Raw genomic sequence first — 8,381 nt, 5'->3', positions numbered from 1 at the left:
CCGAGCAACAGCAAGGGTCTCGCCATACTTTCCAAGAGTAGAGTTCCGAAGATGGGTGGTGTAGAGAAAAAGATCGCCTGGGGAGCGACCCCTCCGAAAGCCATACTGCCGATCACTACTGAGGGTAGACTGTTCGAGATGGCAGAGGAGCTGGGAGTTTACGGCTCTTTCCATAACCTTGGATAGGATGGAGACGAGTGAAATGGGACGATAATTAGAGGGCGAAGATTTGTCGCCTTTTTTGGGGATAGGTTGAACGAGGGCAAGCTTCCAGTAAATGGGAAGCACGCCTGAATCGAAGGAGAGAAAGAAGTCTACGGAATACAGAAGTTAGTTCTGGGGCGCATTTTTTGGAACTATTGCTGGGATACCATCAGGGCCTGGGGCCTCAGAAACATCAAGGGTGCCGAGGATTTTTTGGATCGAGGACTTGTGGAACGATATTGGGGGCATGAAGGGGGAGCGCGAGAAGGAGGAGGCGAGACTTGATTGCCGGGGTCAAGGTTAGAGCTTTCTGCAAAGACCTCAGGACTCATGGTTCCAGGATTTCTCGATTCGAGATTGGCAGGCTATACGAGCCTTCTTGAAGATAGAAAAAAATTTACGGTCCGGCGTTGGAAGAAGTTTTTCGGATAGAGTGAGGAATGAATAGCTCCACGCCAAGGAGGATAGTGTCAGTTATGGTAGATGCGCATTCGGAGACATCTGTTATCAAAAAACAGTGAGAGAACCAAGGAAAGGAGGAGTAGAAGGTGCGCAGCTCGTCCCGATCAGCTGACTCGAAGAGCCAGACACTTTTACTGGTTGATTATGATTTCCGAAGAGGAGAAATTGGTCGGATTGCTTCGATGAGACAATGATCGGACTTCTCAGTGGAGCGGATGAGGCAATCGAGAAATTTTCAGGGTCACTGGTCAGGAAGAGGTCTAAGGTGTTGGCCGATTGCGAGATTCTATCTGGGATTCTCGTTGGACATGTAACTAATTGAGTGAGATCATGGGAAATGGAGAAAATTTCGGTTTCGCGGCCTGCAGCATTGGTAGCTCCGGAGTGTTGGAGCCAAGCAGAGTTGTGGACATTGAAATCCCCGAGTAAGATAATTTGTGAGGTTGGATAGGGTGTGTGGTGTTGAGTAGGTCGATTTTACTGGAGAGGTAAGAGAAGAAGGAGACGTGATCATTGTCGTTAGGGGATGTATAGATACAACAGAGAAATGTTTGGGTGCCGGAGATGGAGGTTTATAGCCGAAGGGCATCGAAAGCGGCGGAGCTTAAGACGGTGGCGGAGCTCCGCGGAGCTGTGATGAAAAGGGCGTCTTCGCGGACGAAAGTGGCCGAGTCGAAGCACTGACTGTCCGAGCCTAGATTAACTGCTCGGTCATTCCGCTCCAGCCCCTGAGATCACAATTCGATAGACAACCCCTCATTCGCGTGTGTCGGGCTCTTCCCTTAATAATATCCTTTGCTCATGCCAATTATCTGTGACTTATCTGTGAAGACAACAGATCATTCCATCCCTCGGAGGCGAAGACTTCTGATGAGGGAATAAGACGTCTGATTGCTATCGGTGTTCCCACAACGAAAAAACACCTGTGGAGAACGGAGGATGACTCTGACGTATCGTGATGGGAGGTATCGCAAGTAGAAATGCGGGAACCTACATACGTATATTGAGCGCGGCAACGACTGCTTAGATGGCATTGAGGAGATGAATCCCCCCCACGGGAAGACCCCAACGCTTTATCCATCCGCGTTCCGGGGAGCGAAAACATATTCCGCAATATCTGATGACCGGACCTCTCCTTCACGGCAGGTGAAAGACTCTCCAGGCTCGACAATCTTGAGTATTGCGAAGTTGCTCGATGGAGTTTGACTTCTCCTCCGTCCTCACGTCGGGTCACACCGCGGACGGTAACGCCTCGTCCACCTCACCAAGACTAGCGTTTTGCCGACGCATTCAGACTATCAGACCTGAGGTGAGATCTTCTCGCTCTTGACAATTGGCAGCTTCTTTTATGGAGCTTTGAAAAGCGCTCCGAAGAAAGCAAGGTCGGTCGGCGGTGATGCTAGAAGACCCCAAAAATACTAAATGACTGGTCGAGAGGGAAGGTTCGTCACTCTATCTTGCTCCCGAACGTCGACGCGCGTGTGTGTGCCCGCCCCGTCTTGGTCTTGATGACAAAGCACGGAGAAAAAGCGGCTCCGAGCGGTTCGTGACCTTCTATAATTTTCTCACACCCTTGAAAGAATCGAGACATCCTAGCCCGTGCCTCCGGTGAGGAACCGCTCGCTGGAACGGCTCCGGCCCCCGATCTTCTGATTGAGCGGCCGGCTGATTGAGGGAGCTTCGGCTCTTCGGAAGCGCATCGAATCGGAAATGGAGAGGGATGGGATAGCGGCGCTAGCTTGTAAACCTCGATAGCTGGTACAATGATGTCGATTTCGGAATCGTGAAATTCGTCTACGGAATCCATCATGGTGTCCATCGGGAACGGCTCTTCTCCCAAAAGCAGGCGCACAGCGAGATTCCCCCCTCGAAAGTTTGTAAATGGTCTGACGGGGTATGGTCCCAATCGGCTTTTATGAGCTCCCATCCCTCTCAGCGTGGAGCATCAAAAAACTCGATGAGACAACTCCGATAAATTCTCCGTTTAAGTCTGAGCGCTGCACTTCGGAAACATCCTGCTAGTACCGAGATCCACAACCCCTCAATTGACCCGGTCCTCGATGAATAAGGCATCGAGAGAATTGTTCAAACGTGAACTTCGTCGCAGTCCTCCGAGGGATGTGTGGGACGAGCGTGGACTAAGGATCCGAAATGGTCCGACCCCCCGAATGATACCCATAATCGGTGTGGCTCAAGAAATGATGGTTGGCATTCTCGCCAAACCAAATCATGAATCAAGACCTTCCTTTCGACACCGAGATCTGTTTGAGTCCGGATTGATGCCAAGGGAATTATTCGGTCATTGCATTCCCTGGAATTTCGTCGGAGGTTCATGGAAATGGAGACCGGAGAGCGTACGACTCAATCTGTTATCGCGAATGATCGAATCGGGACCTGACTCCATGAGCTGACTTTCGGGGCTATTCCGGTCAACACGCATCGGTATTTCCATCCCCATCACCGCTAATCGGGACGTAATAATGGCGTTGCTAAGACCAAGAATATGTATACCGATTAGGCCATGGATTCCTTCCTCTTCTCTGATGATACTTTCCCACGTGGGCGTCGGAAATGCTGGCCGGCAACCGACAAGGGAGCTATCGAATGAGGTCACTCGCTTCGGAGAGTTCAGCTTCTTTTTCGCGACTTACGGGGACCTAAATTGTTCGACCTCCTAATTTAGATTAATTACGACCAGGTAGGACAATGCTCAGGGTGGTGAACGTTGCTACCGCCGCTCCCGAGGCTCCCCAGGAGACCTCCGCGCGCGTATAATTACTTTAGAGTATGTTCGAAATGAGCCTCACTAATCACGCCCGGGCATGGCTGCGAAGGCTCAAAAAGCGTTTTGAGCCTTCGGACTTCATTTCCGAATTGCAGGATATCTCAGGGATCGTCCATTTCCCGCCCCTGAGTCCCGCGAGAGGGTGCCTCGGAAAACTGATCCGGCATTCCCTGAGAGCCACAGAGCTCCAAATGCTCGCAGCCCGCAGAAAGCAATTATTAGGCAAGTCCCTGCGAGATATCTGGCGTCCGACACCGCCTTACGGAGCCCATCGCGAAGGATCCGCAAATCTGTCCCAGGTCTGAATTTTTCCTCCTCTTCCAGCAACGGTTTTGTGACGGTATCGAGTTGAACGCTTCCTCAACCCAATTAGCCTCCCCTGTCAGTCAAAGAATGACGTTCTGCAATCGCGCACGACGGACGCTCTGCAATTGCGCACGACGGACGTTCTTTCCTTTATCGGTGTTTCGGACGAATCGACAATTGAGTGGATTACCGGTTTCGTGTTTCGTGCTTGTGTTAGGTCCAGATGCGGAAAATGTGCCCTCCTTGCGAAGTCTTACGAATCAATGCAGTATAATTGCGAACACAGCGCGCGAGTTAATTATTTATCGCCCAGTATTGTTGGAGAGGATATTCGTTGGAAGTCTCTGATAGACTTCCGCGTGCTGAATCAGGTCTTCACCTCTTGGGCATTGCATTCGGGGATTAGTTCGGGGAGCTCGCCATGAGTTTTCTCTTGCTCACTGCCATTAATTCCCGGAGCTTATCATGTCCTCAGCGGGTCTCGAATTCGTGGCACTCTCCAAGATCTCGGGATTTCTATTTGTTTCCTTCAGCGCGAAGGGCTCCATGTAGCTCTCGCAAGAGCTGCAGCGTCAGCTGATCCCAGATGAGAGAGTTTACGTATCCAGAATTTCAAACGGAGTTCGATCCGCGTCGGAAGGCGGTGAGGAGTCTCAGCGGTTCTTCGGGTTAGACGCCGGCATGTGGCCTCGAGGAGGGGAACTGGGGAGCGGAAGTTCTCGATAATAATTGATGAGTGTCGACTTCGACTGACTGAGGCTCGGCGACCGTGTCTCCCGGGAATTTCTGCGTCACAGCAGAGAATTCGAATTTTCCACTTGCGGTCGATGATCACACCGGGAGCGTCGCCAAAAGAATTCTCGCCGCGAGATACTCCCCGTATTCGACGGTCGGATTGAGCGGAAGACGAGTGACGGAGAGGCAAAAACATTGACGTGATTTTCACAGCACCTCACGGTCCGAAACATCTTAACGACGTTTCGCTCCTCCCCATCCGTCTCGGAGCGTCTCTTCTAGTGCGACAGGGAGCTGCTGGTTGCGATCGGGACCGGAAGCCTGTTAGTGACGTAAGCTTGCAAAACAAGACTAGACAAAGAATAGCGGAGCTCTCGGGGGGTGACACCGTTTTTTATGAGCTAGATCAACAAAGCCACTCTTCGTCGCCTTCAGCCAAAGGAATTGCGGTGCATTTTCGCCGTCAACCTGCAGCGAACGGCATTGTTGTATTCGCTCAATGCAGTAGCTATAAATTGCGAGAGCAATAAATAATTAATCGATCGCGATATTTCTGGCCGGTACACTCTTGCTCCTCCGTATATCTTCACGATCGACGCACGGCCCTGTTGGCGAGACCTCTTTTGGGAATCCTTACATTCTGATTCCGACGGGGCGCCCAGTCAATGAGGAGGCAGGTCTGACCTTGCGCTGCGTCGTCACCCGCTCGAGGTACAACAAAGTCCACTCGCGGGTTCGCAGCGATCGCGTGGATGTATCCGTTTTCTGATGGCGATCAGGCCTCAGGGATACTGAACTTTATCCATTTGGAATACCCTCCCCATGGCGGACTATCTCTCCTCACGGTTCACGATGTGCTCTTTATATGACACTCCACATCTATCGATGCATATCAATGATACATGGGTCGGTGATTATGATATCAGGGAGTTCTTATGCGCTTCGTTTCCAACCGTTCTGTCCATTCTGGCCCCAAACGACAATCAGATATTCAAAGGAGCTCAGGACTGGCCTTCGGGACCGCTGGGTGCTGTCTGCTGCCCCTTGGTCCAACTTTCGGTATTCGACAAGAATTTGTTGGGCTCGTGGTTCGGGCTGATCATATTATGTTGCCATCGCCAGTCGCGCATCACGTCCGGAGCAAAACTCACCATGTATTCCCTTAGCTACGATTGACGAATTGTCAACATCGAGAAATTTGACCTTCGGGGACCTCGTTAACAATCGCGGGTGGCGCGAATCACGGGTAAATTTCTCGAGGCGGTGGATAGAAGTCCGTCATCCCTCTTGGGGGTCCTAGCTCGAGCGCGACTTATCGAAGGAGTTTCCCGTGGGAACATGGACTTGAAGATCCAACGCGGGGTACCCTGTCTCTCTGAGTAGATAGGGGACCGTTCAAATGTCTGTCACTCAGAATGGACTGCTGCACAGATCAGGCTCCGATAAAATCACCACGGAAATCTTTGATGATCCGACGAGGGTCCGGACAGGCACCGGCGTCATGTTTCGTCGGATGGATGTGAGCCAACAGCTAGACCGGAGCAATCGAGCAATAGAGTCTGAAATGGATGATTAAAGTCTCGGGAAGTCTACGAGTCCACCATCAATCATCGGGTAATGAATTTATCACTAAGAAGAAGAATGAGCCCTGGGCAGCCAGCGGTAGAGAAAAAATTCCTCATTGAACCTTTGCTGATGGCTCTTAGTAAGTCCTGGACTCAGGGACCATGTTCGGCGACAGAATCATGCGAGAGGATCATTTAGTGGGATCCGACCGGCGCATTTACGGTTTCTTTTTATAAGGGTTAAGCTCCTGCCTCAATGGCGAAAAACACAACAGCGGTACACTAAATCCCGCGTCTCGTCTGCGAGTGGCCGCGGGGTCGCCAAGGTAGGAAAAAGCAATCTCCTGCTTCTCGATCGCGGCTCTCGCTTCTCCGGTGATTGATGACGTCGTAGCGTCCTTCACGGCATCAGGGAGGTCTAAAAGCATGTCATGGGACGCTTTACGATTCGCCGAGTGGACTGAAGCTACATGCGTTCCTGAAAATTTCCGGCCTATCCTCCTTCAATCAATCCTTCACGACATCATAAGCCGTACACTTCGCCCTGTCGTTCGATGGCACCCCGGCTCGATCATGCGCCCCCCGGGACGCTCCGAGGAGGACGGGTTGTACAGCGAGCAGGCGACCGACCCCCGACCCGGCTTTCGCGCCAACTCGCTGCGTTGCTCGCTCGATGGGCGAGGGTCGGGTGCTGAACCTTGTTCGGCAATCCGGCCCGCGAAAGCGATTCGTCGAAGGTCGTCGAGTGCTTTGAATTTTCGGGATAGGATCAGCGGCTCGATTCCCTCCGCATGACCCTCACTGAAACTCCTATGACAGCTCGAGCAGTCTTCTGCTTACGAGTTCTACGGGAAACGGTCGCGGCAGCCGTGCTCAAGGCAGATTTTCCCAGTCCCACACTCGTGGTCGCTCGTCAGCATCAAAAAACCAAACACCTTGACTGCCACCGTCCGGAGAGCCCCTGGAAAGGACATTTCGCTGAGGTGGTCGGCGTCGTGGCGAGGGTAATCGCTCGTGAGAGCCGGTTCTTCCCCTGAGTTACCGAAGGTCCTCTCCCCATTCGGCATCCAGTCTCTCTGGTTCTCTGAGCTTGATTGATCAATCCGATAAATTATTCTGTGGCGTCCCGGGGAGATGGCCGATACCCGTTGCATCTACATCGGGAATTGCTCCTTTTCGGAAGTGCTCGGAGAGCGCGCAGGAGCTTGTTGGAGCGGAGAAGATCGGGGAGAGGGCTGTACGATTGGAATCGATCATCACCGTGTCGGACCCGGGCTCGCTCAAGCGCCCTGATAAGGCGCGTTAGCCCTGAGAGACTTCCGATTATCGAGCTTCCAGCGTGCAACTTCACAGGAGAATCCGCGGAGCTGTTCGGCCAGAACCTCGTCTCGATGAGAAGGAATGTTTTCCGCATTCGGAATCCAATAATGTAGCATCTGTCTCACAGATGACAATCAAGCAATTTCCTCTGGACCGAAAAGAGAGAATACTACATAGTTCGCGATCTCTGGGGATTCTTTGTTCGAGAGCCGTGCTCGATACCTGATCCTCCCACCTCCCTGAACGAGAACCGAAGGGCGCGAAAATTATCGATTCATCAAATTCTAGGTCGACGCATTTCTGCTACCGAATCGCTGGACATATCCAATCGGTTTCGCCTATCGCATACAAAATTTTGATTCTTCAATTTCCATGAGCGCTTATGATATGACGAAAAATCGGGTTCCGTCTCCCAGTCCCGCCGCTGAGTCATTTCGCATCTCTAAATGTTTCAACGGCTTCCCCCTCGCCATCGAATATGCGATCTGCTGATCTTGTTGTGCATAGTCCGGAGCGCAAGCCGCTCTTGGGGAAAATTTTTGAAGAATCACGGATCAGCCTGGAAGCACATGAGCATTCAGGCTCCTAAGTTCCGGGGGAATGGGAGGGAGTCCAATGCTTGATCGCACCAGTAGGGTCCGAATCCGTCTCACGCCCGCTACCACATGCCTGGGATGATCGACGACTCCTTGACGGACTGCCTCAGTCTCTTTATCGGACTGTGAGTCGTGAGCCGATACGTTCGCCTCGGACAAAAACGGTTTCTTCACAATGTCGTACACCGGATCTTATTGCAATGGGGAGGTTGGAACGCCGAGATCTCAGTCGTTGGAGCAAGTTTTCAGACTGCCCATCGAATAATAGGAAGAATGCTGCTCGGAAGACATTAGGTAGCCAATCAGAATGATTCTCTACCGAAGGTTCATTGTATCAAGAGTCCACCATGAACTCCATTCCCCCGTGAGATGGTGTCTCTGACACCACCTTTCGCTGGGCTCCCCATA

This window comes from Galendromus occidentalis, unplaced genomic scaffold (assembly GCF_000255335.2).
Source record: "Galendromus occidentalis unplaced genomic scaffold, Mocc_1.1 scf7180000077183, whole genome shotgun sequence".
Taxonomy (NCBI): domain Eukaryota; kingdom Metazoa; phylum Arthropoda; class Arachnida; order Mesostigmata; family Phytoseiidae; genus Galendromus; species Galendromus occidentalis.
The sequence above is the reverse complement of the archived record's forward strand: the minus strand, read 5'-3'. Positions refer to the sequence as shown.